The 25,602-nt window shown below is 42.1% G+C and overlaps 1 protein-coding gene across 1 annotated transcript in view; it reads left to right on the top strand.

The window, feature by feature from the left end:
• Positions 1-25,602, top strand: part of DPP10 (dipeptidyl peptidase like 10) — a 1,473,102-nt gene that overhangs the window by 1,269,745 nt on the left and 177,755 nt on the right. The window lies entirely within an intron of this gene.

Below are 25,602 nucleotides of genomic sequence, written 5' to 3'. Positions count from 1 at the left end.
GAGATGTGCCTGGGGGAGGAGATCTCCCCTCAGCAGATGGTGAATCTTGAAGGGGGAGGGCTGCCAAACTGGTCTTCAAAGGCAGAGAAGGACATTTGGATCAACCCGGCAACACCCTCACATCCTGCAAACCCAGACAATTAGGTGCCCCCTTGATTAGATTAGGAGAGGGGTGTGTTTAGGATTTTTAGCCACACCAGTGGGTGGGCTCAGCCAGATGTAACCTCCAAAAATCACTTTCAGCAATGATGGATTTTTGAGGAATGTTGCTCCCTGGGATTGATTTTAGCCACACTTCCCAGGAAGTGGTCATCGCAGGGGGAAGGACCCTTCCCCTGATTGGAGAGCCAGGACCCCCCTGTTTTTCACCAAGGAGCAAGGATAAAATTGGCAGACCTGCACCCACACCTCAGATCCCCATCGGGGTCCAACAAGGAAGACCTTCAGGAGAAGAAGGACTGCCCTGCTGGACCCCTGGCCTGCACCTGGACCCTGCACTCTGGAGGACTGCACCAGCTGCACACTTGGGCTTCACCACAAGAAAGACTTTGCCTGGCTTCAACTGGTTCAAGGATTGACTCCCTGTTTGCTTCAGGTGAAAAATTGCTAACCAGAGTCCCCAGCATCAAATCCTGAAGAAACCAACCAGCTGACCACTGCCCAGTGGCCAAAAAGGAGTTTGTGTCAGGTGCATTCTGGGAGTTGTAGTCCACACCTTCAAGGATCATCTCAAAGCTTCTGGAACCTTGGGGTGAGCTGTGGACCCCAAAAGAACCTTAAAGGAACATCTGGGAGAAGAACTTTTGAAAAAAAGCTTCTTAGAGGGACCGACCCGCTGCGGCAACTCTAGCCGGCTTGCCTCAACCGTGACCCAGCCTGATTTGCAGGTTTGTCCTGGTGAAGAAAATCTCCAAAAAAGAGACTAAGTCCGAACGTAGAAAGTTGACAGGGTCCTCCCAGCCAGCGTATTCGAGGAGGGCTCCAAGGACGTCGGGTCAAGATCCAGGTTCGCCCCGGTCGAAGGATTTTCATCTCGAAAAATCAACTAAGTCCGAAGGTAAAAATCTCCACTGAGGGCTCCTGTGAATCCTATCCGGAAAAGAGTTCTAGGAGGTTGGATTGGACTGGCAAGTTCATCCTGCTGAAGAAAATCTTCAGAAAAACGACTAAGTGCGAAGGTAAACTTTTGACCAGGGCCTCCCGCAGGCTGTAGCCGAGCCGGGCTCTATTGCGATCGGCCCTAAACTTTGACTTTGCCCCGATCGAGGTGCAACCAGATGACCCGATTGGCGCTTTTTGTTTCTAGGCGCTAGAAACAATAATTCTTTAAAAATTCATATTTTCCGGTTCCCCTTATCCGATTTTATTCGTTTGTGTGTCATTTTAAAGATAAAACTATAATTTTTTTTTATAAGTTGGTTTTGGATTTTTAAACTGTTTCCTGTGTTTTATTCAATTACGGTTTTGTGATATTTGAATGCTTTACACTCTGTCTCCTAAGTTAATCCTTGTCGCTCGTTGCAAAGCTACCAAGGGTTGAGCTGGGTTTAATTTACTGAGACCTAACTGGACCTAAGTGGAGGTTAGTGGCCTATTGCTAAGTGTAGGTACTTACCTGCCCTTACCAATAACCCATTTTCCAACAATGACAAAGTCCGAAGGTAAAAAACTCCACCGAGGGCTCCCGTGATGCGTATCCGAGGAAGAGTTCCAGGAGGTCGGATTGGACTGGCAGGTTCGTCCTGCTGAAGAAAATCTTCAGAAAAACGACAAAGTCCTAAGGTAAACTTTTGACAGAGGCCTCCCGCGGTCTGTAGCCGAGCCGGGCTCCATCGCGGTCGGCCTTAAGCTTTGACTTTGCCCTGTCGAGGTGCGACCAGATGACCAGATTGGCGCTTTTTGTTTCTATGCTCTAGAAAGCAATAATTCTTTAAAAATTCATATCTCTTGTTCCCCTTATCTGATTTTATTCGTTTTTGTGTCATTTTAAAGCTACAAATATTTCCTATTTTTATAAATTAATTTTGGATTTTTAAACTGTTTCCTGTGTTTTACTTAATTATTGTTTTTTGATATTTGAATGCTTTACGCTTTGTCTCCTAAGTTAAGCCTTTTTGCTCGCTGCCAAGCTACCAAAGATTGAGCTATGTTTAATTTACTGAGACCTAACTGAGACCCAAGTGCAGGTTAGTGGCCTATTGCTAAGTGTAGGTACTTACCTGCCCTTACCAATAACCCATTTTCCAACAATTACTTTTACTGTACAGCAGTACTCTCTAGAGACCTACGGAAAGGTACCACCGAACTCTGTATTTAAAAAAAAAAATATATAGCAATTTACAAATCTTATTCCCTACATATCACCACTATCTTAAAGTAGTAATAATTTATAGTGGAAGACAGGACAACTTTTTAAAGACATTGTTAAGGTGTAGTGCAAAACACAGTCAAAGTGCTGTTCAAAACAACATGGCATATGGCTGCTTTCATGTTTTGGGAAGAAACACATTAGCCAAACAGATAACTCTTGTCATTGCTATGTATTGAAGTAGTATTGTGCTACTACCACAGCCCCTGATCTACCTAAAAAAAACTTATAACTTTACATTTACATTCTTTACTTACCTGCAGACCCCGCAGAAACATTTTCAGCCCCTACTGTGTAATACTGCCAAATTTTAGAACAATACAACTTATATTTTTGTGCTACACGAAATACAAACGTCTATGGAAAATGCATTGGATTAGAAGTCTGTTTTGGGACACCTCTTTTTTCTTTGCATCCCCTTGTTAAAATGCTGCAAAGCTTTCAGACCTCCCAAAATGAAACAGGCGCAGCAGGTCTGCAACGTTTTGGACACAATCATCAAATGGGTGCAAAGTTATTAAGGGGCAAAAATCCAAAGAATCCTTATCTCGGGTAACCCTAACTATAACTACAGAAATATCAAGAATCAGGAACATGGATTAAATATCTATATCCTTGACAATCAAATTGCTCATCAGTTATGTTCAAAATCCATTGCTAAATGTTGCTCTTAGGTACATAACTGCAGTTAAGAAATCTTTCACTCTGTCAAAGTCTATTTTCATTCTGGTACAATTGGCTTCATGCACAGAAACTTGTGCATAATCTATCAGAGCCATAGAGTGGAAAAATTTGTGATTCATCATTTAATGAAATGTGTTTTAGTTTGTCAATAAACAGCACAAAATATATTTGCATAAACTATTAACATAATTGATAAAAACACATAACATTCAGTTAACAAATACATAAATGTGCCACATCGACATAGATTTATATTCTTACTAAATCGTTAATCAGTGTTTTCAGACAACCACAGTTAAGATCCGGATGAACTTGCACAACTCGGTGTCATGCAGAAATTGAGACTACGCGCATGGAATGCTTGCCAAACAGGCGTTCAATGTCTGCCAAACATTCCAAATTTAAATATTTCAGTAAGATATGTCTGAGGTTTGTTAACATTGTTTTCCAACCAACATTGAAATTATGGATACCTTCTAATACACTTTTATTTGTGAAATGTTGAATGTTGTTTCCAGTATGAACTTTAATGTTTTTCTAAACATAATGGTGTCCTCCCAAGTTAACTGCGTGTAAACTCAAATTAAGCTAAATGAGAGAGGGAAAACAACAGGTTGTGGATGAGGCTTTCCCCATTTTTTCCAGATACCCCATTCTAGCCAACCTCTAAAAAAGCCACATACTCAAGGTTGCGTTCAAACATAATGGATAATATACACTTCAGCATAATGAAAAATTGCTATTCAGTATTTTTGCCAGTAGAGTAAGGCAAAAAAGTGAACTACGCATTTGCAAATATTGAATTTTGTTTCATACTGTTTATCTCCACCAACTATGCATTCTTTTTCATTTTTTAAGAGAAATGCTTTACATGGTATCAGAATACACTTTTAGCAACAAATATCATACAAAACTAAAAATTTGCTTATGTGACTTTGGTCCTGATCACAAGTAGTGCCTAGCAGAATCCTAGTGTTGGATTCCATTCCACACAATTATATTTTGCCTGGGTTTTGTGGGTGCAGGAATTTTTAAACCAATCTTACCAGACAGAATTTCTGGTCAATAAAATAGCTTGGTAGTCCTGGCTCTCCTCCTGGACCACACAAGTAATGATTTGCCCACCAAGCAACATCTCCTTTTATTGTTTGAAAGTAAGGTCACCAAGTACTATGAAAACATTACCTAAATGCAAGCTATTCTGAGAAGTCCAGTTGCAATATGCAGAGATCTAACTGACTAATGCTGAATCATTCAGGACCATGCGCTGCTGTTGAAACACTACTGCACACTGGGACTAGTAGCCATGAAAAAAAGAGCAATGCATAGAAAGGGTAATTATGTACAACTCAGGAGAAAACCACTGTTGCACAAATTATGTTATCTATTCAGTTTCAGTCATGGGTAATATAAGTACAAGTAGCACCTGAATCAATCAAAATGCTATTTGTTACTCAGCCAATGTGGAGAACCACAAATGAAGCATGGGTTGGAGATTAACATACCACATGTGCAATCATGTGCAGAGTTTCCAAAACTCCCTCACACAGGTGGTTCCGCTGGCACTTCTCACTGATGTAGACACACCATTTACACTTGTCCCTTGGAGTTTTGTCCTTAAGTTACTCTTGAATTAAACATGTGTGAATAGAAAGCACAAACTGTAGATTCAAACTTGAGTTTGCCATAAATTTCTAATGAGAAACATATTCAAGAAAATGTTAACATTTTTACCTCTAGAGTTTTAAATATCTCTGTTAAAAGCCACACTAGACAAAAATAATGGTTTGTTATGAAAACTGTTTTGTTATGCAGTTTCATAAATGTTGAAAACAAACTGCAGCTTCGTACATTTTAGTTAGAACTGAGCACATTGCCAATGATTGTAAGGACTAAAATAGGGTTTCTCAAGTTGTAAATTAAAGCTTCATAAAAATGGCATTTATCTGCACTAAGAAAGAAATGTGTGTATTTGTATCAACTCATTTACCTTTAGACTAAATATATTGTAAAATATCCCATTGATTCCCCTGAAAATGATGAGTTAATTTGGGGACAATATACACTAGGGGCCTGTTTATGACCTTGGCAGATGTGATACTCCGTCACAAAAGTGACGGATATCCCGTCTGCCGTATTACAAGTCTCATTATATCCCCTCTCTCTATCTCGTATAAATTTAACGGCCTGTCCAGCCGTGAAGGCAGCACCATTGCATAAAGGAGCAGTTCTATGTGTGACTGTATGGATGGTCGCTTTCAGAGCAACAGGTTGGAACATTGGCAGCGAAAACGATTTTCTTACTTTGAATTTGCGCACTGGGTTAATTAACTATGTTTTATTATTTTGTTTGGCTTCAGCAGCCCATCTGGGATATAATTTTAAATGCACACTACTACCTTTACCAGGATGCACTTTGCAGCTCACTTGAGGTCCACTGGGACAAAACTGGTATTGAACTGATATCAAGTGCCAGCAATTAAATCTGCTGAGCAGCCAGGCAGTTGGCCTTTGAAAAAGGAAGGAAATGTTTCTTCTCTGCTGATGATGAGATTAACCCAGAAACACGTGCCCAGAGATGTTTGAAAATACAAGGCCTGAAATAATGAAATGGAAATGCCAAAGAAATTCTCTGTAAGTTTCTGACTTTGCTACATTCCATAATGACCAGTTGTGAGTTCGCTTTTGTTCAGGGCAACTCTCTCTTGTATATATTCCATTATATCTTATGCAAATTTTAAAAGGGCGGGCAGGATATCTGTCACATTTGTGACAGAGTAACCCATCCAGAAAGGTCGTAACCAGGCCCATAGTTACTAACTTGATAGCTTGGTATTTGGTGTTCATAGGGGCTTTAATGACAACACAATGAAGACAACACAGTTGGTGAATGGAGAAATGTGTTGCCAGTCCAGGTTACACTTTATAGTTTCACAGATATGAAATCTGTGAAGAATTGCACCTGATTCCTATGTGTGCATTGCTTCTTCAAATGTATCCTTGCTCAAACACTTTCAGGAATGAGTTGTTAGCTAGTTTTACTAAGGATCCTTAGACAGACAACATTCTGCTTTATGACCTTCCAGGGATGTAAGGATTCACAAATCCTAAAAAATGCATTGTTTAAAAAGAAAAATAGCTTTGTGAACTACAGCTGTGCTTGGCCACAACCCTATATGCACCATCAAAGCAGGAGAAGCCATCAGTGGTAGATTAAGCACAAGGCCTGCTGCACAGGACCGAAGGTCATTTCTAGCAAGAATTCACCTCTTGTGGAAGGCTGAGCATATTCCCTTGCTGAACGCCAATCCCTACTGCCAAACCCTAATGCAAACAGCCAAATGTCATGCACAGGCAGCATGTGTTGGTTTCCCACAGGACCTGAGGGTTCCAGCCTATGGTAGGCTGGATGCAGGTCTTTGCCAGGAGGTAATAGTCTATAAGTAAGATCTGTTATTGTATATTTCTGATGTTATGTTTATTGTTTTTCACCATCAGAATGGTTGGTCAAATGGTTTTCTCTCATGTCATGTCAGGCACTTGAGGAGCTCATTCAGTGGCATCTTATGCAGACATCATTGTGCTTCTTCTGAAACTGCAGACACATATTTTTGACTATTTCATGGTGGTGCATGCATGCTATAAGGAATGTTCTCCTTTACTTCTCAGACATGTAAAGAATTTCACCCAAATTTAAGGAACTCTAATTACTTACGTAGTTTTATTCTGACTTATTGATTTCCTACCCATTTTCTGAACTTCTAACATACTAAACCTGGAAAAGGAGTGTTTGCTTTCCAGTTAGGAGACTACTGATGTCATGTACTGGAATACAATTCAAATAATGGTCACATCACAATGGTGAAAGGTGCACTCATTCAGTGAAGACTATGACTAAAAAGGTAAAGTGACATACCTTGGACAATAAGCAAACTAACGCACATTTAGAGTATAAGATAAGAAGGAATTCACACCATCCTTAATCAAATACTTTTAGCATCATGAATGTGCAGGAAAGCTATTTTGAAATATACAATTTAAACACCACCTGCACCTTTTTATATACTGAAATTAAACTTCACCTAGTACTAAATATTGGGCCACCATTTTCCTCCTTAATGTATATTAAAGAATGCTTAAACCAGATTGAAACAGAATAGTCTACCACTTTGCATTAAAGGCATATTAGGTAAATAAAAAGATCAACTTAAGAATGCTTAAACCAGATTGAAACAGAATAGTCTACCACTTTGCATTGAAGGCATATTAGGTAAATAAAAATATCAACTTGTATTTTAAAATAACATTTAAATGCAAGTAATAGCAACATTTCTTGGCAAGACAATCATTTTCAGCTGATGTCTACTATTATTGGCATCAACATATCTGAGCACTAATCCTTTCATCCTTCACTGGTCAATAAATTGAATCCCATAATCTAGTAGTATCAATGAACCTGTTGTCTGCAGTACTTACCAGAACCAAAAGGTATTGCTATAACTACTAACTAATAATAGTAATACCAAATACTACCAATAACCAAGTAATATCAATACCAACTATTATCAATATTATCATCATTCTTATTCTTATTATTATTATTATTATTATTAGTAGTAGTAGTAGTAGTAATAGAAGAAGTAGCAGTGGTAGTAGTAGTAGTAGCATTTGTAATATTATTATGATTATTATTATTATTATTATTAATATCATTGTTGTTGTTCTAGTTGTTATTATTATAATTGGTAGTAGTAGTAGTAGTTGTATTAAAAGTAGCATATTTCCCAAAGAATACTTACCTGAGAATGCATGTGAACTGTATGCAAACATTCTTTATCAGAGAATTGGGTTAGCCTTAATAGTGTCTACTTCAGTATCTCATATTTTAATTCTAGGTTGTGTGTGGTAGGTCCCATGTGTTGTTTTTCTCACTCACTCCAGGACCTTTCACTTCAGACCAAAGCCATATACTGTACACCTCACTTAAAACTCTACCTGTGTGTTCACTTTCTAGCACACTATTAGCAGAAAATTTTATCAGCTTAACTATAACACATTAATTTGGTGTGACTACAGGCATGTTAAACTGTCCTCTGATTAGGATTAATATATGATGTCATTAGAATCAAACTCATTTAGCAGATTGAAAAATATTATTGTTTTATGAGGCAAAGTAATGTCTCCCAGTCCCACCTGCCTGTTCCAAAACAGTAATGTGTTGTGTTGCTTTACATTTCTCTCAATGAGAAGACATCCTAAACATTGTCACCTCACTAAAAGGACCAATCTCTTTGATCCCATCTTGACCTCCAAGTTAAAGAGACTCATCTACTGCCAGTATATATTTTGTTTAAAAATCTTCTGCTCCTTACTCAAGCATTGGTTGATTTTTAATGGCCTGAAGCTGGAGCTACAAACCTAACTATGTGTGTTTCCCTATTGAAACTGCAAGTATGCTATCCATCATGCTTCCATCCATACCAGGAGGCAGTCATTGTGAAAGTGGTGTACTGCGTACATTACATATTGGACAATATACCTATGATACCTATGACACATAGGCCCATATTTATACTTTTTGACGCTAAACTGCGCTAACGCAGTTTAGCGTCAAAAAGTTTTGCGCCGGCTAACGCCATTCTGAAGCGCCATGCGGGCGCCGTATTTATTGAATGGCGTTAGCTGGCGCAAGCAGACCGGCGCTGCCTGGTGTGCGCGAGAAAAACCACGTACACCAGGCAGCGCCGGCGTAGGGGGAAAATGGCGCATGGGCGTCTTAAAATGGGGCAAGTCAGGTTACGTCGAAAAAATCGTCGTAACCCGACTTGCGCCATTTATTTTCGACGCCCATCCCCCATCAACATGACTCCTATCATTGTAAAGATAGGAGTCATGCCCCCTTGCCCAATGGCCATGCCCAGGGGACTTCTGTCCCCTGGGCATGGTCATTGGGCATAGTGGCATGTAGGGGGGCACAAATCAGGCCCCCCTATGCCAAAAAAAATTATTAAAAAAAAATAAAAAAATACTTACCTGAACTTACCTGAATGTCCCTGGGGTGGGTCCCTCCAGCCTTGGGTGTCCTCCTGGGGTGGGCAAGGGTGGCAGGGGGGGTCCCTGGGGGCAGGGGAGGGCACTCTGGGCTCATTTTGAGCCCACTTGTCCCTTAACGCCATGCCTGACCCAGGCGTTAAAAAGCGGCGCAAATGCGCCGTTTTTAGCCACGCCCACTCCCGGGCGTCTCTTTTGCCCGGGAGTATAAATACCACGTAAAGGCCTGGGAGTCATTTTTTAGACGGGAACGCCTCCCTTGCATATCATTAACGCAAGGAAGGGGTTCACGCTAAAAAATGACGCACATTCCGGGAACTTTGGCGCTATTCGCCTCTAACGCCATAGTATAAATATGGCGTTAGTTGGCGTTAGTTTAGCGTCGAATTTGCGTCGAAAAAAACGACGCAAATTCGGCGCAAACGGAGTATAAATACGGCCCATAGAAACCTGAATTGGTGCTAGGCAGCCACAAGCGTGCCAGCACTAGGAGAGAGCAGAACTGCACTATATATCTCAAAATGTGTCTTTTTTCTTCTCTCTATTTGTTTCATGCAAAGCAGTGCAGCATGAAATGTTAGTTAATATGCTCCCTTTTGTCCATCGCAAAAAAACGAGGCTCACACAGCTGTGACTTTTGTGCTAATTCACAATCATTTATGGTGTTTCATCCATAATTAATGCAATAATTACATTATGTTATTGCATTCACATGTTAGTGAGGAATGCCATCTAAACCAATACATGTATATTGTACACCTATTTTTTTCTCCTTAATTATTATTATCTTAAATGCTACCACATAGCTGCCACGTTTATAGATTGCTTATGTGTAACATTCCCATGGTTTCGGCGGACTAATGAGTGACATTCTACTGTTAAATGCATGACACTTCCAGTGAAACTGTTTTCCACAAGTGAAACCTAGCAATGAAGTCTAGGTAAAGAGATAAATATCAGAAAAGAACAACAGTTTAGCTAATGCGGAACTATAAATCAGTATTGACACTGCTGCAAACCCCTGAAATGTGAGTCTTCCACTTTCCAAGATGATCTGGTGCCCCCTAGGATATTAATAATAGAATTGGGAGAAGGTGCAGGTTGAGAATGACAGGCTCAAGCAGGGAGCAATCCACAAAGCTAATACAGGGTAAGTGATGAGCCTAAGCCTGCGGTTGCCCTTGAAAACCTATGGACCAACCTTGACCATCTTACATCTCCCATGATCTGCACTTTTCAGATTAGAGTGCACTGAAAATTATCACAGAGCTGGCACCATTGAACCACCTGATCTCATTTTGCCATTATACTGCACCCCCATGGCTTGGACAAACATACTAGCCTCCTGCCTCCTGAGGTTCTAGGTTCCCCCCAGAAGTGTTGGACTCATTGACTCGTGTGCAAAGTGCCCACTGAGTGCACTGTGCTGCATGTTACTGCTACTCTCTTCAGGCTTGGTTTATGGTACAGAACAGACAAGCCCCTACTCTTTACAACCTCTTGCCAGCCCATGCCTCGGAGATCTTTATGTTGTTCACTCAAACTGTAAAGTTCCAAGCTCCCACAGTGTAGGAGTCACTGGCCAATGCCTGCCTGCAAGATGCTCTCTTCTTTTGTAAGGCTCAGTTATGGCAAGCCAGGTGACTTCATGTGTCAGGTGGTCAGCTCAGGTCTGATTTATTGTGCTGCACTGCAGTGCTGATCACAGTTGAGAGCCAGAGCACATGCAAACATGCCAAGCCTGAGGGGTGACTTAGGGCTTGACTGTTGGGCAGTGCTCATTCATTTGCAGGAATGGACCATAGGCTGCCCATGGACTGGCATTGGACTATAGACCCTGCACTCTGCTCATACAACCAGATGCTGCTTGCTTGCTGGGAACTGCTCTTGGTGAAGCACTTTGAAGCCGTGCCTTTAAACTGTCAAGTTCCAGTCCCCTGGTGCACGTCACAAATGACAGGAGGGTTAACTGTCCACAACAACATCCTCTATCATGTCTCGGTTGTTAGGGGACCAGGGAGAAGAATTTGTGTTGCTGTCAGACATGCCTCAGTTTGATGAGCCCATGTGACTGATGCCTTCTGCCAGGAGGAGAGGACAGGAGGTCCAGTCATAACACATCCTGTGCTGCACCCACAACCTGCTGCACAACACTGACAGTAAGCACTTTAGTCTCCCTTTCTGGGAGGGACTCTGCAGCAGGAAAAAACAAAATGACTCACAAAGGCCCAATGAGCATCTGCAGACATGATGTATGAAGCAGGTGCCAGCTCTCACGAGTTAAAAAGCTGGACACAGACCTTATTTGTAAAGCTGGATCCATGTGAGGCTAGTGAGGGTTAGTGAGGGTTAGGCCTGGCGGATCATTACCATACCACCTCTTCATGACCCCGGGAAACATTTTTGTAATACCAGTTTAAAATTAAAATTTCCAGCATTCCCCATTATGCTTATTACACAAACTTCCTGAAATTATGCCATTACTCCACTCCAAAACCTTACCACAGGAGCATGGGAACCACCGGTGCGTCACTTTTTATATGGGAAAATGTGACGCACGGACGGCAAAAGGGGCTTGTAAATAAGCCCCAAGATGTTGGATTTCACATAATTTGGTGTATATTTTGCAAAAATTCAAGCAATTACCCAAATCGAAATTGTGCGAGATTCACACATCTCAAAAACGTACCTGTGTATAATGCATATAGCCTGCACACCCACGTACTTGCTCAAGCAGTTTGTACTCCTGTTATGCTGAGTGAATCATGCACCCTTTTTGTGTGGTTACATGACAACTATATTCATGCATATATCAAGTATTTGCCTTCAGAAACCTTTGTTATCAATTATATCTGTATGTACGTACGCAACTGTCTCTACATTCATGTAAAATCAAAGTATTTATTACTGATATGTTCATTGTATGTATCCATCAGTATTTAATGCTACTTCACCCTTTGTAAAAAAAAAATGATCGACTTCTCATGATTTCATGGTTTTCAGCTGGTAGCCTAAAATCAAAGGTGGTAAATGCTTTGCAATTTCTTTTAAGCTCTTCTGTAGAGTCCCTTGGCTGGACAATATCGGCTATTGAGCTGTCTCTTGATTTATATATGCATTAGATTTGTGTAAATTAATTTTAATATGTTACACTAAATTTGAATCCTAAACAGATTTAATTAACTTACTGATCGGTATAAAGTTTCACTATTGTTAATTTCTGCGAAAGATGAGAATAACGATGTCATTTTTCCGTGCAATATGAGAATTTTAGGTGTTAGTCAAGTGTTTAATGGTGAAACATACTCAAAGACTGGATGTTTTGAACATAGCTTCATAGAGTAATAGGTATGATACAAGGGTGCAGATATATTAAGGGCTGGTGTTGTTCATGCGTGATGCAAGTCATCACAAGGTAATGCAACTCATTATTTACTAAATCACGCAAAGCCACTTTGCCTGGCTTTGCTTCAGGAGGCGTTCCATGGGTGGAGCTTGGGGGTTTCCATGCATCCACTCATAGATTTTGACACAATCCCATATTTACTACGGTCAGTAGTCTTGGGATTGCACCAAAATGGTGTGCCGTCCATGCGTAAAGGGGAGAAACGCCTTAATTTCTCCATATCACTTCCTTTTTCTATGTTTGATGCATTTCACATCACACATAGAAGAAGGAAAATGCCTTTAAGTATTATTGTTGATGCAATTCCAGATTTACTAAGGTCAGTAAACCTGGGATTGAAGCAAAATGGCGCGCAATCCAAGCATAAGGAAAGTATATTCATCATCATCATCAGCTTTATTCGATCAATGACCATAAAAGCACATAAAAACAAGATAATAAATAATTCTTAAGTAAATAAATAAATACACATCTATAAATTGGTGTAAAAACATTAAAACAATAACTTGAATTACACATATGACTCTAAAACTTATCTATAAAGAAATGAGACCTTAAATTACTTTTTGAAGATGGCATCGTATGCGCCAAGCTGTTGCTAAATACTTGCTTACTGAAAGAATTACGTCGGCTGAATTATGGCTTTTTAGAACCCGTAGAGCCAAAGAGCAGTTCTTAAATCCCATAGCCCTACAAATATTGCGAATCCATTTTAAACGCGGAATCGCATAGGCTGGGCAGAAGAACATGAAATGCTCAATGGTTTCGAAAGTACTGCCACAGGCAGGGCATATATCGGGAAGATTAATCGACCCCCACCTATGGATCAATGACATCAAGGGCAAAGAGCCAAAACGAAACCTTGCATATAAGCTCTTGCCCTGCAAATCCGGTATAATATCCAGATAGGATTCAAACTTTGGGGACCATTTAATATCAATGAAGGAATTAATTAAGCGACCGTGGGATTTGTGGGTTATGTAGTTATCCTTAACATAAGACCAATAGGTTAACTTTAAAACGTTTTTATGCCGTCTCTCTAGTTTATGGAGATTTTCCCAATAATCACCCAGGCCCAATAGCCGAAGCCAATGGGCCACATGGCGAATCCAGGGAAGAGTAATAGCGTTTTGCCATTTCAATAGATCGAGTAATGAGGTCTTATATATATCCAGTTCGGGGGTTATCCATAACCTGATCCAATAAAGTAGAGGTCTTAGAGTAGCTAGATCTGCTACTCGGCTTAACCCCAGATCTAGAAATAATGGAAGCAGGGGTGTGGTGCGTGGACATGCAATTAAAGCCCTTGCAAAATTGTTTTCCCCCACACTGATCTTGTTACAGTTAGTGTAACCCCATACCTCCGCTCTGTACAGGGCTGCACTTTGAGCCTTGGCTGTATACATTTTTATTGCTGGGGAAACAACTTTTGTAGAGGTGCTTTGATAGAAACGCAATATAGATGAGGCTCTGTGTTGTGAAAGTATATTTATTTCTTCATGTTATTTCCTTTTTCTACGTTTGATGCATTCCACATCGCACATAGAAGAAGGAAAATGCCTTTGAGGATTGTTTTTGATTCAGTTTCAGACTTACCAAGGGCAGTACACCTGGTATTGAACCAAAATGGTGCACAATTCAAGCATAAAAAGGAACAATATCTTTATTTCTCCATGTTACTTCCTTTTTCTTTTTTGATGCATTTCACATCACACGTAGAAGGAAACACCTTTAAGGATTGTTTTTTGTGCAGCCCAAGTAGTAGTCTTTAGCTTCTAAGTTGCATGTGATAGCAATTGTGGTTGTAAACGATTGATAGATTTCATAACTAATCACAATTATGATGTAGTGTGCCTCTCACATCCCCCTTCTCATGATCTATACTAAGAAGGCACTTTGCTATACAAAAACAATTGTGCTTGTACCGCCTGCACCCTTGCATGGAGCTAGGCAGCACACAGTGCATCAACCAGGGCTGGCTTTAGCACTCATGGCGCCCGGTGAGGTAATCACTTTCGGCACCCACTCATAACCACTGCCTTGGATTCGCTCACTACCACCGGGCGAAATAGTCCCTCATCACTCCAGAGCCCCTCTCTCACATACATTTCATTAATTTGAAAGAACTGTAGACTGGCTTTACTAATAAGAATGTGTATCTACCAAAGAAACCATTTTAGCAACATTTAATATAGGTAATGAAAGAATGGAGGAAAAACATAGCATTGTAACCTATTTTATGCAGTTTACATCCATCTCTTTGATGAAAGTTTGCAATAGTCCCTGTTCTATATTAGTTTTGTATCTTATGAACTGCGGTAACAAAATAATCTCTGTGACAAAAGCAGTAATACACTCATCTATCCACAAAAATACAGATCCGTCATTTGCGCAGTATTCACTCTTTGCAGGAGGCCTGTTAACCCTCTGGGCTACTTTATGGCAAGTCATAACTGCCATTAGGCAAAACTTCATTCTCTGTCGCTAGCAAGAATATTAATAACAACAGCTATCTTGACTTTTGATTTCTCTTTCTTTATAAAAGCTGGGCACACAAGGAATTCTGAAGCAGGTGTTTTTAAATCATAAAGTATTGCTAGACCCAGCGCCCTCCATGAGGCCACACTGGTTGCACTTCGCTAAAGCCGACCCTGTAAGTAGGAAGCAGAAGTATAACATATCTTAGTAGACATCGCACATTTCTCCTCTCTCCACTGCCCAGCACTGCTCGAAAGTTTAGTAAATCTTCCCCATTGTGTCTTTGTTTTGAGGTTGCCTCGCCAAATTATTACTACGCTACAATGCAAGCTTTCATCAGTTCAACATAAGCAGCTGTTGAACGTATCATGTGGAGAAACTCATTGCACTGAACTCTTCTATGAAATGGGCAGCAATTTGCCCATCCATTCCTCTTACAAAGATAAAAAGGCTTTGACGATTAGATCAGTGTGTCCAAGGTTATCACAACTGTTCCGACCTCCTGATTTTCTTCCTTGATCATCAGACATGTGACAAAACTGTTCTCAAAATAGTACATGCTCCCACTCTGTATTTAAAATCTGATTTACTGACAGACTGACCTCGTTTAAGAGAATGATCCGAATATTTAAGTGATTCAGTACAACTCAAAGTAAAACCGTACTGCAAAATGAATCCCAGTCAATACTTTCTAACTTGTTTTTACTGCATTTGTATATTTATATTCTCATACTGTTTTCATGCAGATAGAAGGCACAATGCAGTACTTCATTCGTGCCCTGCCTTTCCCCACACCTCCGAATGCATCCACACAATACCACATGTAGACGATGGGGCGTCCACTGGCCCATTGTTCAGCAAAGCATGAGACATATACAAATATTGTGCAAAAAGATCAATGACAATTTAAACAACAAGGGTTAAATTAAAATAAGCAGGGCAGTAGGTTATACATACCTCAGTCCCCGTGTCTCTTCAGTTAATCTCTGTTGTCTAGTGGTCTCCATGAGCGTGGTCCATGGCTAATTGGGGACTTGTGCAACCAGCTTTTGCATGTTGGTGTGTGTTTATAGACCTAGATGTATGTCCCTTCCAGATACGAGTCACATAATATCCAGAACAACAGTCTAGTTTAGTTAAACAGAGTTGACCTCATTTGGAACATAAACCAGCTCGTAACTGTCAAACTACTATCTCGTGGGTAGTATGATGTGAATCTTGAACTTCTACATATGGGGGGGCTGTCAGAGCAAGCACTATGGCAGGGGGTGGAAAGCCGCATCCTCTGGCAGCTGCCCAACTGGGTCTTGTGAGGGAATGAACCAATGGGCTGCAACATGCAGCATAAATGGCAGAAGTGAGCCAGACGTGCTCCCCCGAGTGCATCCTGGTATGCCAGCCCCATCATGCAGGGGCCCTGGCTCGCTGCCCCCACTGGAGCCATCAAGAGAACTCACTCCCACCAGGATTATTCCCACTCCTCCAATTTCTCAGTACACAGGTCTGCAATCAGTCTCTGTCGCACTCAGAGGCCTCCTCTCTTTGGAGAGATCTCTCCTCTGCTCTCAACCACGTGGTTACATCTCTGACCCAGACCTCCACCCTAGACCCCTCTCTGGACTTCCATACAATCACTATTCATCTCTTTGCTAACATCAGAGCCATATCCAGGAAACTATTCCCAACCTTCTTAGGACTGGGTCTGGAAAAGATTCCCAAAAAACACATCTATATACCACACTAAAGCATCCGAATCAAGGTTGCATGTAGGTTCGTCAGGATCGTCCAATAGTACTCCTATAGTTCAGCACACCCCTATGACATATGGCAGAAGTATGCATCTAGTAGCACAAACCTGGGGCATTTCCGGTTTCACCCCCATAAATTGCTATTATTCCTTGTGGGGTTAGGTACGTCGTGTGTGTAATTAAACTGTATGTATTTGAGGCTTGTACTGAGGGACAGCTTCTGTGAGTGTGCCAAGGGTTTACCCCTTTCAGGGGTAGCAATGTCAGACTGGTGCTCCTCTTCCCATTTTGCCCTAACTGCATCCAGGTGTTTCCTGGCCATTGTGCTCAATGCTCCGTAAAAAACAGGTAATTAGTTCCTAGCATCTTCAATAACTGGAGTTCATCATTGGTTGGGGATTTCTCAGCTCCCATGCCCCATAATTCTCGGAAGGTCCACAACACCACCTCACAGGTAAAGAATTGGCCCTGAGGCACGTCATATGCTACAGCCAGCTCATTCAGAAAGATTAATGTGGTCTTTGTACAGCAATCGCTAACCGTCGTGACCCCCCCTTCGTCTGTGGGTCTAGTTGCTCTGCGGTGAAAAACGATATGGGTCTCCATGTGGTAGGCCCACCAGTGGCAGTGTGGCTGATAAAGATCATTGCCTTCCACTTGCTTGATGCACCTATGCCAGCATCTTAGTGCTGTGGACAACAGTGGCCCAGAGCCCAGTGGCCCGGGCCCTTAAATCTTGTTTAAGCAGTTTGGCTATTAAGGCCACTTAGTTCAGTTTGCTCCCTCCAGGCACCGGGTAATCCACTGGATTTGGGTTGCTGCAAAATGAAGTTCAAAGTCTAGGACTCCTAGCCCCCCCCCCCCAGTGGCAAGCAGTGGAGGTTCTCAAGAGAGACCTATGGCAGCCTCCATTCCGAATTAACTCTCAAATGAGAGAGTCTAACTGCTAGAACCAGGGAGCTGGAATACCCACTGATAGGTCGTCGAATTTGAAGAAGAACCATAGAAGCATCACAATCTATGAGATTGCAATCCGAGCCATGGAGTAGTCTAAGTGACCTCCAGAAGGGAGTACAAGGCCTGAGGCATATGAATGCCACTCCCAAATTACCTTCCCACAAGTCCTCCATTGAGTGAAAGATTTGGATACCCAGGTCCTTAAAGGTATGAGTTGCCCAAGTTAGGTTTGATGGAAATCCCACTGGTTCTGGTGTGTCACACAGCACTGAACATATTTGTTGGACCTGGCCCTTTTACAGGGTCATTCCCCAAACTTTTTGCCTTTTTCCTCCTTATATTTCTGACCCTTGTTGGCTGACATTTTGACTCTGAGCACTTTTTCACTGCTAAAAAGTGCTCAAGTGCATGTGCTCTACCCTTGTAAACTTGGTATGATTGGCTTATACCTAATAGGCATGTTTAATTTACCTATAAGTCCCTTGTAAAGTGGTATCCCTATACCCAGGGCCTGTAAATTAAATTCACTAGTGGACCTGCAGCGTGCTCACCCACTCAAACCTCAAACCCACCCTTTCAAACCTGTCTCAGGCCTGCTAGCACAGGGCCTGTGTGTGCAGTTTTCTGCCACTGTGACCTGGCATCTAAATTTATTTGCCAGGCCCAGAACTCCCCTTTTACTACATATAAGTAACCCCTAAGGTAGGCCCTAGCTAGCCCTATGGGCAGGGTGCCATGTATGTAGAAGGCAGGACACGTGTCTTGTAATATGGCCTGTCCTGGTAGTGACAAATGGCCTATTTGGTTGCTCACTGCTGTGAGTGCTGCCTTCTCTTAGGATTGCATTGGAAAAGCCCTGCCTTATGTGTAAGGGGTATTGTCTAATTTATGAGGGGTAGCCTAAGCATGTTTGGTATGGTTGTAATGGTGGTGAGAATTGCTGCTTACTGGTGTAGGTGGATTGTTTATTATCATTACAGAAATGCCACTTCTAGAAAGTGAGCATTTCTCTATGCTTATGACTCTGGGGTTTTGCAGCTTGACTCCAATCCACGTCTTGGGAGAGAGACAGTTGGGCTTTGTGCATACTTTTCAAACAGCCTGTACACAGGAAGGGTGGAGGTGTCACAGAGGTGCATCTACATAATGAATAGTCTTCCTGGGCTGAGAGAAGAGAGAGGTGGGGCACACCTGCATTTGTAAAGGCTGTGCCCTGGCCTCACACAATAGGGTTGTTTACCTGCAACTGATGTTTGGAGCCTGTGCTGGAGGAGAGAGTGGGCACTCCCAGAACCAGTTATAACTGTCTGGAACCTCCTCACCCCTTCCTCTGTAGATACACTTTAAAACTGAGTATAAGTACAGGGGAGTTTTCCCCACAATTTGGTGACATTTTGGAACTGGACACAATACTGCTGGAGGGTCTCACCAGGAACGGCCATGGACTGCTGATGCTGTGCTGACCTGTGACCACCTTGGTCACCTGGTGGAACTGCCACTTGCCTGTATCCACCTAGTGCTGGCCTGTCGCTGGGCCCTACCACCTGTGCTCCATTTTCCTCAACTTTTGTTCCCCAGGGGCAGGGTGCTGTGGCCCCTGACCCCTGCAACTATCCACAGTGCGAGGAGTGCTGGTTTATATATTTATTGCACTTAGTGAGAACTTCTTGGTGCCTCTTGCGCGTCTAAGCGCATTGCTGTGCTGGGAATCACCGCCATGACCCGGGCTGAAGGAATGCCCCCCTTCGCTTTGAAAAGCACATCGTTGCCATAAAACCGAAATCAGTGCTGCAGCTCGGGTGTTGCTGTCAACGAGCACATCACCCTTGCGCTTCTTCAAGTGCCCACAGGACAAAAACAAAGTAAAGAAAGGAGCGAGCATGCTCCAACCGTGCCCCCCAGGTGAAGTGCGCTGTAAGAAGCCCCCCCGGGGCACAAGCAGGCCGGAAAGGAAGGAAACATTGGGCGGGGAAGGAAGCCCTGTCCAAGGCTCCCCGCCCCACCAGAGCCCCTTTATGTTCTTTGAAGGGGCAGGGGGGAAAAGGGAACATCATCAGAGGCTCCCCCTGCCCAAACAAAGCCCTCATTTGGCCCCTAGAGAGCACGGACAGGCGGAAGCCTCGACGGAGGCCCCCCGCACCGCAGGTCTACTTTGTCGGCCCCCCCTGTGGCCCTTGGTGCTTTCTTGGGCATTATTTCAACCCCTCTTGTTGGAGGGCCAGTGAAAGCCCCGGGGGACAGAGATCATGGGCCCCAGGAGGGGCCCATTATAAACCCCAGAGAGGGTCCAGACTGCCCCTCTCCTCCTACAGCATTGTGAGGCCCCCGCTTTCCTCGCGGGGGGCCCTTATGGGTAACGTGGGGCACTAGAAGTACCCTTCTTCATAAAAGCAGGTACTTTTGGGAACATGTTCGCTCTTGAGCTTAGTATCGACATTGAGGGGTTATATTTGTTACCTACCTATTTTTTTATGATGTCACATATATATGCTGGTGTACCTTTTATGGACATGACACGCTGTGTTTCATGACTTGCCATAGGTTTTTATAATGCTCTTAGCAATGCTTAATTTGTAAATAAAAAGGTGCCGGTGCTCAAAGCTCTCCTCCGAAACAAGCGGCTTCCGCAATTAAAAGTGCGAGCACATAATACTGAGGCAGTGTAATTCTAAAGCCATCTCAGGACTCTTTAACGCATATACAGCCACTCCCTGCACCTTCAGCTTACTCTTGCAGCTTCCTGCTTTTCCCCTTTCTGACGCTTTTTCGTTTTTCTCTTCCTCCATCTTTCCCATGTGTCTTTTGCTTGCAGTAAATGCTTGAGATAGAAAACTAAGGCCCATATTTATACTTTTTTAGCACCGCATTTGTGTCATTTTCTGATGCGAAAGCGGCGCAAACTTACAAAATTCAATTGTATTTTGTAAATCTGCGCCACTTTTGTGTCAAAAAGTGGCACAAATATGGCACTGAAAATTATAAATATGGGCCTAAGTGCAGGCCCTCAGAAATAAATGCTGGTGCTCCTCACTGGAAACAACAAGCACAAATTAAGCACTGGCTCCTAGTATAGGCATTTATTATATTCCATGACAAGTGCATTTATTTCTTTACTGTGATTCCTGACTACTGCTTATGTTGCAGAATTCTGAGTACTCACGTGTTCTAATGTGACTACTGCTTATTCTTGCAGAGTATTAGTAACCTGTGTAACGTTCTGACAACTGCTAAGGTAGCAGGGTATTTCTGACATGTAATGTTTGGTCTAATTATATTTTGTGCAATACAGTTTATTTCTACATAGCTCAGTGTTGTGTTTACTTTGTGCACATATGTCATCACGTGTGTTGTGCAACTGCTTTAGACATTGCATCTGGGTTAGGCCTGACTGCTCGTATCAAGCTACCAAAGGGGTGAGCAGAGGGTTACCCTGACTAGAGTGGGTGGGTTCTGCCTGGCTTAGGTGCATACCCTAGCCAACCAGAAACCCTCTTTCTAACAATTTGCAAATCATCACCAGGTTCACCCAGAGCTCTGAATGGGTCTCAAACTCCCACAGGAGTTGTAGCATGCAAGGAATGTCTGCTGTTTGCCATGTAGATCAGTATATCATCCGCATAGAGGGACATATCTTGTTCATATCCCTTCACTATGATGCCTCTGTCTTTCCCTGCCATCCTAATCAACTCTGCTAGAGGCTCAATAGCAATGGAAAACAGGAGGGAAGAAAGAGGACACCCCTCTCTCGTGCCCTGGTGTACACTGTTTAGGTCTGATATCATGCAACCTGTTTTGCCTGGGCTTGCTTACAACAGCCATACTTATTTGACCCAGTGCGGTTCCAGCCCCATGTGAAGCATAACTTCCTTAAGGAAGTCCCACCATAAAGTATCAAATATTTTCTCTAGGTCTACTGACATGTTCATGGCCCACATGATAGTCCTTAACTCGTGGTTGTAGAGAATGTTATACAGCCAGTGCAGATTGAGGGAGGTGTTATGCGCAGTGGTAAACCCCTTTTGGTCTTCGTGGATCAGTGGCTGCATATGCAGCAACAGTCTAGTTGCCATCACCTTTCTGAGTATTTTAAAATTTAAGTTGATCATGGAAGCAGGTCAGAAATTGGCAGTTGGGACCCCCCGGGCCCTGGACATGGGTAGATACCAAGTCTTGATGATCTCACTTAGATACCTGATTTTTGTCTCTAGCCTGAATGAGATGATCAATCCACACTAGGAACTCTCCTGCCTCCTCAAATAAAATTACTGCTGCACCCAAACATAGTTTTACTTTCACCTACTGTTAATACTGATCCAGAGATTTTATGGCAATCCACAGAAATACATTTTGACATGTACGGTGAGAACCCTCAGGACTTGGAACTTTAGATGCTTCAGCAAAAGATGCTTCTTTGACCAGTCCAAATGTTATTCAATTGTATATAGTAGATTATTGATCTAGTTTTAATTGACAACAATATAGTTACTTTTAAAAACACATACCTCCTACTGAGGATTTGGGTATAATAAGCTTTTGTGGTTAAAGTCAAACATTAGTGTGGCAAGACGTATTAAAAGTGCTTTTGCTTGTCAGAAAAGTCCCTTTAATGTCAGTCAGTCAGTCATGAATACTTTACTGGGTAACTCAATACCATAAAAGGTCCATAGACCCATTAAAATATGTGCATAACAATACATACATTAAAAAGATTTGAGATTAAAATGTTAAAAGCATGATACATTGGATACAAAGAACAGAAAAAAACAAATGTATCCATATTTGTCTCTCCAAGGGATAAAGACAACTCATTGTACGGAAACCCCCTAATTGTTAAATAGCTGTTTCCTGAGTCTAAAGACGCCAGAAAAGAAACTAGCAACCCTGAAACAATCCCAGGGAGAAGAAATCATTTGAAGGAACAGCAAAGCTGATTTTGATTGTACAAATCGTGTTTCTCTCAGCAATGCAACAATAAATCAGGGCCTTAGGCCCATATTTATACTTTTTTAGTGCTGCATTTGTGTACTTTTTTTAAGCAAAAGCGGCGCAAACTTACAAAATACAGCTGTATACATATGGGCCCTAGTGTCTGATACAGATAACAGAAAAGCTTACAGTGCACAGTATCAGGCTGTGAGAAATTGTCGCAGGCTAAAACCAGTGTATAAAATTCAGCCTGAACCTTGTTAAATAAAAAACGGTGGTGGAGGTTATTAACAATCACCAATTAAAATTCTCCTAGTGAGCTTGTTGTTAAAGTGTATATTGTTTTACCATTGGTTTAAAGAGTTCCCTCTCCTCTCTACCCGCCATCCTATGTGAGAGCAACATGTTCTTTAGCTCCAGCAGATATCCTTTCCACAACGTTTTAGGGTTTGCAAATAACTCTGAACAACCCACACTCTCAAGAATGTTTTTAGTGTATCTGAACCGTGGTGTGCGGATCACCTCTTCTAGTGAGTTACAGTCCTCTATCACTAGCTGATTAAATGAAAGGGACAGATTTTTCCAGATTCTAAGCCAGCACATGACTGGGGCCACAGCAATAAGATCAGAGAAATAACCTAGGCCTAATTCCTTGTGTACCACTAAAGAAGAAATGCATGCTGGAACCACCAGAAGCCTTCAAAAAAGTTATTTTCAATTACTTGGAGCTTACTGGCTTTCTGTGTGCCCACATACGTCACAACCATAACTTGCCATCGGGACACATTTCTCACGGTATACTTTAACCAAGGCATGCACTGGTTTGGTGCCATATCTCTTGGCAAAACCCATTGTTGCAGCCACTGCTCTACAGAGAATATTCTTCTTTAAGATCCTCCTAGGACTTTGGGTAATTTCACCCTGTTACCAAAAAAAGGTTTCCTGACTATCTTATGACGACCAATCATCATTGTATGCAACTTAGCATAGTTTGTTGCAAGGTCCAGTGAATCCATGAAATCAATGAAAGAGTCCAAAAGATGTTGAACACCACTGGTGTCCTTGCAATCAAGACTGCATCGTCTGCATACAGTAATGCAGGAATTAACTTGGATCCAGCCATAGGAACATCCCTGCAGGCAGCTGATAGTACCTTGCCCAGTCGGTTTATATAGAGAGTAAATAGCAGGGGTGCGAAAATGCACCACTGACTTACACACCTTCAAACTGCCCATGGAGCTGTCAAACTGCCACCCTCATTGAACCTTACAGAGGCCGAGAAATTAGAGTATAAGCTATGTAAAAATGCCACTAACTGAACCTATATACCCATTTTAACAAGTAAGGGCCAAAGCTTAGATCTATTCACTCAGTGGAAGGCTGAGGTAAGGTCCATAAAAGACATACAAATACACCTCCCTTTAGCAATTTCATAACTTCCCAACAATCATCTGCAGATTAGCACACTGATACAGGGTTCTTCTCCCTTGTCTAACGCCATATTGTCGAATACAAACAAAGAAGGGCTAATATGTCGGGAGTGTTTAGAGAAAAGTTGGTTCTGTGTACGGTACTCCCATCATAATACCAAAAAAACAAAAGTACACAGTTCCAGCCAATAGACTAGTACAAATGTATACTGTAAGTAATAGAGTCTATGAGTCTGCTCTTATCAAAAAATGTCCCCTGGGACGCGGAGCAGGGGTAGGTTATCCACCCGGTGGCCACACGAGCGAGTTGACTATACAAGCCTGGACCACTGATGCTTATCGCTATCCCGATGGGGCCCATCCTTTAATACAAGGAGGGTTTTTGTGGTACGTAGAAATCCCGTATTGGGTTATAACATGTGGATTAGGTAAGTTTTTTGGTCCTGACGAATCGCACCGATCTTAACAGACATTTTTTTTGCAAGAAACATGTTGACCCCGATGATAGAAGTATAGTTAGTTCTGTACTCTTACTCGCCACATTCCCCCAATTCAGGGACTGACAGTTTTTTTGTTTCTAAGGGTGAACTAGACATTACTTCTAATCCTTACCCACAATCTGTTTTTAATCATGACAGGGGTCTGGGCTGATTAAATACGATATTTCCAGGCCTCTAGCCATTTTTATTTTCACATACCCATATACCAATACCACATACTAGCACTCAGCTACCGGTATTCTTTACACTTAAAAGATCTCCGGCAAAGAGCCCCCATGAGGGGCCCGTCAGGCATCGCAGTGCCGGCCTGACGAGGAGCAAAAGCCCGATGGTGAAGCATGCCACCATTTGGTGAGTGAGGGCTCTTGTTCTAATAAGAGCAGACTCATAGACTCTATTACTTACTGTATACATTTGTACTAGTCTATTGGCTGGAACTGTGTACTTTTGGTAAAGCCATATTGAACATCAAAAATTACAATATTTCTACCAAGCCAGGGTATTAATTTACCCATCACTACCCTTCCAATTATTTTTGTGGCTGAATCTATAAGAGAAATGGGGCAGTAGTAAATGGATCGTCCCTTGCTCTTCTCTTATATATGGGTAAAATAATAGCTTTAGACCAAGATGGGGGAAAATCTTTACTGCATTGAATACCTGCACCAAAATCTTTGCCCTCCTTCCGGGGTTAGCCTTGTAAAGGCCTGGGGTATCCAACCAGACCCGGTGCCTTCCCCTCCACTATAGTGATGATGGCCTTTTACACTTCTTCTATGCTAAAGTTCAAATGGAGAAAATCACTTCTAGACTCCCAGGAACAATTCCACCCATTCTAATACCCATTTTTATACAGCCCCTGAAGGTGAGGCACCCATCTTTCAAGGGTGATGTTACAGTCTGGCCAGAAAAGGACGGTCTGTTTATAATCTCCCAGAATATGGCCCTGTTTCCTAAAACACTAGGCTGCAGTAGCTCTCGGCCTAATCCCTAATTTCTTTTTATGTAAATGGGTGGCTAACTTGTATGCATGCCTGCAAACCTGTATCTTATT

Source organism: Pleurodeles waltl, chromosome 3_1 (genome assembly GCF_031143425.1).
Source record: "Pleurodeles waltl isolate 20211129_DDA chromosome 3_1, aPleWal1.hap1.20221129, whole genome shotgun sequence".
Classification (NCBI taxonomy): Eukaryota; Metazoa; Chordata; class Amphibia; order Caudata; family Salamandridae; genus Pleurodeles; species Pleurodeles waltl.
This window is presented reverse-complemented; position numbering and strand designations above follow the sequence as displayed.